The sequence below is a fragment of the Trematomus bernacchii genome, unplaced genomic scaffold (genome assembly GCF_902827165.1).
Source record: "Trematomus bernacchii unplaced genomic scaffold, fTreBer1.1, whole genome shotgun sequence".
Classification (NCBI taxonomy): Eukaryota; Metazoa; Chordata; class Actinopteri; order Perciformes; family Nototheniidae; genus Trematomus; species Trematomus bernacchii.
Genome location: NW_022987631.1, coordinates 444,590 through 453,109, shown reverse-complemented (window position 1 = coordinate 453,109; position 8,520 = coordinate 444,590).

The following is an 8,520-nucleotide window of genomic DNA, read 5'->3' as shown; positions in this document are numbered from 1 at the left end:
AAGAAACATGGAACCTTGTATTATAGAAACCTCTGAAACCCTCGCTCGTCCTGCAGGGTTGTCTGCTAGAGCCCACCGAGCAGAAAGATGAAGAGAAGCATCCTCTCATCTCGAACGACCTCGTGCTTCCTTGCACGTGGCTGGGGGTGCTCTCTGCACCCGGAGAGTGTGACCCTCTCTCTCTGACCCTTGGCCTTGAGAGCTGTCCTAGTTATTGGGTTAACACCTGATAGGGATGTTTTTCTGAGTGAAGATGTTGTGGCGATCCAGTACTCACAACAGGAAAGAATGAAACAGAGAGGAATCAATAAAACACAAAACACAGGAATAGTTGAGATTAATCATTATTATTTAGTAGCGCACCACCAAACAACAATGGGGAAACATTACCTTGCTTCAACAGCAACCAATCGCAGAAATGGTCCCCCGAACACAAGAAAACACAGGGCAAATATACGTTTCCTAAATGACACACGAACATGTTCCCTAATCATGTTTAACGCACACACATTGTCAGGTCTCCCAAACTTGGACATGTTCCAGATGTCGAAAGGTCATCATCTCATGACTTCTTTCGGAGTCTTGCAGGATATGAATTATCCAATTAACAAACTATATATACGTCTGCACATGAACGCACATACATTTCTTCCATTAACACTTAACTGTATTATATCTAAATGTAGCCTCTTTGCATTTCCTCTGAGCTCGGCGTCAGCTCACTTAACGTAATAATTAGCAAAGAGACGATTCTATGGAAACTGTAACTTAATAACATACCTAGTTACTATGACTAGGTCCAAGATTGATATAACATTCCCTCCTTTTATTAATTTAAGTTTCCAGATCATCCAATAAATACTCTTACAAATAACCTTTTGAGATCCGCCCTGGAAAGTCCAAAATGACTTTCTGAAAAATATTTATCAATGAATAATCATTTTACTCAAGGCAGAAGTCACAGGGTTACCTGTACTACTCACAAATAGCCAAAAAAACACCTTTTTGATTATAACACAAAAAGTGGAAAAAAAGACAATTTGCGCTAATCTACTCTTACTTAAATGGAAAATCATTTAAAAACCTCAGTATGCTTAAGAGGAAAACATCAATTTGTCCCATTCAAGTTTAACAAACTTACATACATAACCTAATAACAAAGTAACATTCAATTTAATACTTGATTATACATAATAAAAAATCTTCCAAAACACTTATAGCAAGATGTAACTGGCGTCCACTCTTTCTGCTTCTGTTATATTGTCCAGTAAACACTTCTTCAGGGTGTGCACGTTCCGATCTCCATGCGTAGCCTTTAGATGGAATATCTATCTTAGCCTTCATGCTGTGGTGTCCCATCTCATAGCAAAATCCCTTGATGACATCTGAAGCAACATCATTACCATTTGAATTGGACGGAATTGTAGTCAGAAAAACTGAGACTTCTTTAAAAGAACAGTTTAACGGTAGATCTTCTTCTCTGGAGTTTGAGATTACTAATATACTTGGCTGTAAATCATCTCAGACATTTTGGGTTTTGTTCTTCGTGTTGACCCAAACCCATAAGACAATAGCAGTGGAAGAATAGCTGGAACTGAAGGGAGTCATCCAGCTGCCTTCATTGAAACTCCAGTTTGCCTCCAGACGCAGCTCCTTAAACATCTGCATCAGAATGATCCATCTTCCCTCCTTCAGATTGCAAGGGAAAGACAGCTTTGACCTGGGTAGAAAATAGCACTTGCATTCTGGGTTAACAGCCTACACAGTCAACCACAAGGCCTTAGAGTCTTACCTATAATTTGTAAACTTCTTGAAACCATGAAATGTTGTTTGTGTTGTGTTTTTACTTACCCACAATTTCCTAAGCACACAACAAACATATTCTGCAAAATTGTTCAGCCACGGTGCTGAAACCAATCAGATCTCAACTTGGAACAATACATTTAATCATACCTATCTTTAGCAGAACCCAATCAGGAGCTTAACCATGTAGGAAAAAAGTTGTTTAGGCAAAAAGTTGTTTCATTTGCCCTCTGGATCATGTGAGGGTTAAAAAATTCACGTGACAATATAATTACTAAATTGAACAATAAACCCATTATACCCCTCCTGGAAACATTGTCCTCCAAACCATAGAGACCATGTTTCCCCAAGTAAGATACTTCAGAGTACCCATCTTCACATACATTGTTATTTCAAAGTCCTATGACTCATCATCAGGAAAACTTTCTCCTGTCAAAAAGAATCAACAATGTTAAATATCAAGTTACATAGTCATCAAGTCATGCAGGGATCATGCATAGTCAGACAAAGTTCATGCGTCATGTCTCACAATGGTTCAACTAATATGGCATAGTCAGAAATCCATTGCCAAAACCATTGTGTATACCCCAAAATAAAATCACTCTTTTGTCGGTGGGTCAGTGTTACTGTAACAGTCAGGAATTGACAAATCAATTCACATTCATTTAGTCTTTGCAAAGTCTAAGTCAGTCTCGAGATCTCATGTCCTATAGTGGTGCACTTTGATATTCTACCAGCTGGAGTTTTTAATCAGTGACATCATTGTGTTGATGTCAAACAATGCAACAAAGTTTTTCCCGTGTTCGCAGCACAATTTCCTTCAGATGTTAAATAAACAAATTATCAATACACTTCATTAATGTACTGCCCCTAGGAAACACAAAGCCTGACAAATGTTCTTGCAAGGTATCCCTAAGTGAACCTGCAGTCATCGGCCTTTTTAATTAATTATTTGAATTAATTAATAATAATAATAATAATAGTCCTTTTTATTAATTTGTTTACCCTTAGAAGTGAACATATCTCATAATGTTACATCAGGATGTTAAACAACATTTTAGCCAAATCAATCATACCAAACAATTTTACAGTACCAGGTACTGAAGTAAATCATTATTACTGTATCAGATTTAACTGGTGATTGAACAAACCTAAGCCTCTTTGTTTACGACATGCAAACCACTAACACATTTTTCCAAGTTCAGCATCAGCCTTCGTTACTCTAAAATTACATTTTAAATAGGAATATTTAGAAATGGAACAAATATTCAATCTTCAGAAATGTCCTCAATAAATCTCTATCTAGTGAATAGCCAACATATTTAAAAAATAAACCTAAATACTCCTTTACTATCAAAGTCTAAAGCTAGACCTAAGGTGAACAGTTTTTTTTGTAATAGACAATTTAATTCTAAAAAACAAAACTGGACTCGTGTTTTTTGTTATTTATTCTTCAAAATACATTAGTAAATACTTTGTGAAGTATTCACAATATAACTAACCCTCTCTAGGATATCAAATCAGTTCATCTTTAACCAGACACTATTTCCCTATTTACTTTCAGTTCATTATAACAATGGTATAACAACCACACGTTTTACCCATAGGTAGTTTATATTTCAAGATGATTCTGTGTGATATAATAATCAGATGTCTAGTATGCTAAAATAAAGGATATTAATAGTATTCATCTTTTCAGTATTCTAGACCATCGTTAAACAAGCAGCCTCTCTTCTTAAACACTAAGCATAATGTTCTACACTACCCTCTGGAAAACTCTTGCACAGTTATGCTGTAAAATCATTGCATGATTTCTTCAGGGTCTGAACAGTCTGAGACAAGCCTGCCTCAAGATCTTGTCATAATGAGAACAGTCAGTGATTCGTTGTCCTCTGCAGCTGTAGTCAGTGGCAGGGTCCCCAAAAAGCTAGAAACGGCCCTGGTCAGTGGGCTCAAGGAAACTCTTGGATCAATGTGGTACAATCAGCAGACACACGTTATCCTCTGCACAGTAGAAATCCCCAAAAACTGCAGTTCCTCTTCACACCACTGTTGCCTTGACAACAAGGGTTCATGTACATCACAAGCAAAATGTCAAAACCTCCTCAGAGATGCGTTCTTTGCACACTTCTTCTGTTTCTGTAGTGAGCAACATTTCACCAACACACTGATTCAGAGTACAACCCAAAGGTGGCGCATAACTATCCAGTGTTGCTGTAATCACAGCCAATCAGCTACTAGAGAAAAACTCAATTTAAATCTCTCCCCCAACGGGTTATAAAATGGCTGAGTGTCCATATGGTCAGGAATGCTGAAACATGTGAATGTTAAAACAAACTAATGGTGGTAGTTTACCCAGATTCTTTACTTCATCAAAAGTAGTAAAACTACATTGTAAAATCTCTTTTGTCTAGTTGACGTCCTGCTTTTAAATTCTAGTCAGGAAAAGAACATAAACATAATCTTTCAAATCTTCTTAAATTCGAAACCAAAAAGGTCTTAATTCTCCACCGTGATGCATTTCAACATCAAAGTTCATAAAACTGATGATTTATCTTTTAAAACCATGAGGAATGACAGTTTTCATAAAACACCATTCTCCTTTACTTCAGTTCGAAGTCAATGAGCAAAACAAGGAAACCTTCCTTAACCACTATAGACTCATCTTTAATCTTCTTGCATATTCTATTCATTTTCAAATTGTTTATCTAAGTTGTGTTACAAGCAGGGTTAGGTTGTAATAATACAAAACATCAAGTAACTGTATTCAATCCGCGCTATATTTGAAACCCCAAGTAATCTGATTACAGTTAATGAATATATTTTTGGAACACTTAAAGGAATTATTGGTGGTTTCCTCACAAAATGTAATCTTCATTACTAAAGCTAAAACCTAAAGAAATCATCACGGACCGGTTGTCTTTCCTCATCACTTAATTGTTTAAATAAAAAAATAAAAACGAATTGTCAAAACTCTTGAGAACATCTCAACACTTTATTCCATCTAAGCACGAATGTTTATGACAGACACGCCATATATTCCAAGAATAAATATCTCTGGGCCTAAAGAACAATCCATTAATCCAAAACGGTCTTTAGTGATATCAATTGTGAACTTTCTTAACATTAATTGTAAATGCAACGTATGTTCTCTTTAGAACAAAGATAGGATAGTTGCAGCTGAAACTGGTTAATAGCAATTTTCTGTTAACCTAGATAAGCATGTTTTTCTTATATCTAGTAATATAAATATATTTATATTTTATTTTATGTTACTCATGAAACAGTAAACCATTTCCAGAATAGTAGTTAACTTTATATAACATTTACTCTCTCTAGACTCAAAACATCTTAATTCTCCTGTCTCTCTCTTTCCTCACTGCGCCCTGCAGCTGCTCCTGTCCACAAGCTTCTCTCATCAATCACACTTGACCTCTTGTGTTATCCAACAGTGTGAGACGCCTCGAGCAAGCATCGTACAGCACCTCTGTCATGCTTAAACATTAAAAGATTCCTTCTGACTGACAAACTTATAAAAACCTCCTGCTTATTACTTACTACTCTTTCTTCATAAACTTAAAAATACAATTGTGGTGAATCGTTTGCATTTTCAGTTTCCTATCTACTTTAAACAACCATCAAATGAGAGTCACTATTGTATGATAAATACAACTCCTAAATAACATTACAATATATATTTCTTACAGTAAGTTTGTTATTTCATGTTTAACAATTCTCCTCTTTCTATGTCTTGTACTAGGTGGAAAAATCCACTATTATATTTAATTTGAATAAAACCTTTACCTTAATGTACTTCATAAACTCAGTAAACCTCTTTTTACTTTGCCTTAACGTTACTGTATGTAATTAAGTTCCTTTGAAATATAATTAAGTACAATTCTTAGTCAAATGACAAATACCATGAAATTCACAATGCAATGCAATGGTAACAATCAGTTCTCAAAGACTATGTTTAAATAGCAACAAATCATTGTTTCTTATTTATTTCAATATATCTACTACTTCAAATCACACATTGATCTATTCATTTTCAATGTATTCACTCCAACTTCAGATCACTCGTTGATCTTTCACTCCTTGTTTTAAACTCAACACTCAGCAGCCTTCTTTCAGGCATTAGAGAAAAAACAAACAGAAACACTCCGGGCTGCTTCTCTCACAGCCTACAATTAGAGCATCTCCTCTTTTACAGAATGGGGAGAAGGGGGGAGAGATACTTTCACAGACAAATACAGACACACCCCGGCTGGAACTCTCAGCCTTTTCAGGAGAAGGGGGGACATATTTCAAACTGCAGCTTCTTTGACCAATAAGAAATTAAAACAACAAACTATGGTATACCAAAACATTTAGCGCTTTATACTGAGTCTCTAACTCATTACGGCCTGACAAAACATGGTTTCCTCCACTTTTGTATTTAGTGAATTCACAGAGTCGCGAGCAGAGCTTTTTATATTTTTAACCCCCTCGACTCAGATCGGGCTTATTAATCTCTTAATTACCGAACGGACCGGAACAGGCATGACCCTCCACTCTGTTTTTGTGCACTTGGCTCGCAAAGCAAATTTGTATTCCTCAGCCAATAAATCTCTGAACCTTAAGACAAATCATCAGGACCTTCTCAGGCAGAATTCAAGACTACGAGCAAATACAGTGATTCCTCCAGCATAACATGTCCTTACGGCTAGCAAAGATCATATCCCCTCAGTCAAACCCTTAGCTTCTCAGGCAGACTACGAGCAGAATACAGTGATCTCTCCAGTATAAACATAAAACAAACCAACAAACAAAACAAACAATCAACAAACAAACAATCAACAGATCTCAACCATAACTGTGCAAATATCTCAAATCCACTCCTCTGCATTTTCCTTTTAACCAATACAACTTCAAAAGTCATTTCATTCCAAATACGTTTTGCTTACTGTGAGTCGGTATTTCTTCTGTGGAAGTCTCAAGTCTGGTTTCTCAATTCCTCGAGATTTTACCACAGCCGTCTCAGGGCTGCCTGGCCAAGGGAGTTGAGACCCCCAGAGAAGGAACACAGCAACCTCCAGCATCGGCAATCTCGGTAGAACCTCCAAAATGTTGTGGCGATCCAGTACTCACACAACAGGAAAGAATGAAACAGAGAGGAATCAATAAAACACAAAACACAGGAATAGTTGAGATTAATCATTATTATTTAGTTGCGCACCACCAAACAACAATGGGGAAACATTACCTTGCTTCAACAGCAACCAATCGCAGAAATGCTCCCCCGAACACAAGAAAACACAGGGCAAATATACGTTTCCTAAATGACACACGAACATGTTCCCTAATCATGTTTAACGCACACACATTGTCAGTTCTCCCAAACTTGGACATGTTCCAGATGTCGAAAGGTCATCATCTCATGACTTCTTTCGGAGTCTTGCAGGATATGAATTATCCAATTAACAAACTATATATACGTCTGCACATGAACGCACATACATTTCTTCCATTAACTAACACTTAACTGTATTATATCTAAATGTAGCCTCTTTGCATTTCCTCTGAGCTTGGCGTCAGCTCACTTAACGTAATAATTAGCAAAGAGACGATTCTATGGAAACTGTAACTTAATAACATACCTAGTTACTATGACTAGGTCCAAGATTGATATAACAAAGACAACTCAAAGTAATGGATTAGTACATTATCATTTAATTACAAAAATAGGATAGGCCCCTCAGAATTATTTGGGAGCCTTCCTGACACATGCACATTATCATTTTGAAGGTTTGTGTTAGTCATTGAACATGCAAGAATCATATACTCATCAGTCCATAGCAGAGACATGTTATTGTAAGTTAAAGGTGAGCTTGTCCCTGTGGATATAACCCCTTCTCAATGATTCTAAATGTATATTAATTCACCATTTACCTTTTGATAAAATATTAGTTTATCAGAAATATTTAGTCTCTTCCATAAAACATAGGTTTGAGAAATAAATTACCCAATATAAAATAAATTACCCAATATAAAATCAATTACTCAATATAATTGACTCTTCCCTCCCTTTTCTTACATATGGTACATATGAAATAATAACTTAGGAGTCTATTGAAGCATGGTATAGTTTATAATCTATTAATCGAGAAGACTCAGTATCACCTGTGTGCAGCTTACAAAAACCCATTGTGATAAACATATATTATGCAGGAAATTGATACATTTGTTGAAAAACAAAGCTTATCTGATTTGGGAGGAAAAGTTTCATCCCTTTAACATCTGAGTTATTACTGAAGGCATAGCATGAATGATATTGGGTGTCTGAGGGTGTCATTACTGAGAAATGTCAAACAAAATCAAAACCTTACATTTGAAAACAGGTTTGCATTCCTCCACTGAAGGTGACGTTATCATTGGAAACAATAAAAGCTAATTGTTTTGATGTAGAATCTATATATTGAATCGTTAGAGCAGAACAGAATGGTTGTATTGTAGCCTGAGTTTTGTGCAGCCTTTAGTTTTACCAGGTGGAAACATTGTCTATATAATGTGAATACATGTAGAACTAGACATTAAGAGACCCCTGACATTAGGCCTATTTGAAACAATAGTAGGGGCTTTTACCAGCTCGCCAACTTACAGGCATCCTCTGCATAGCAGTATGAATAGCCTTAAAAACAACCCACTCTGCGGTAACGAGAGTCATGTATCTGAACC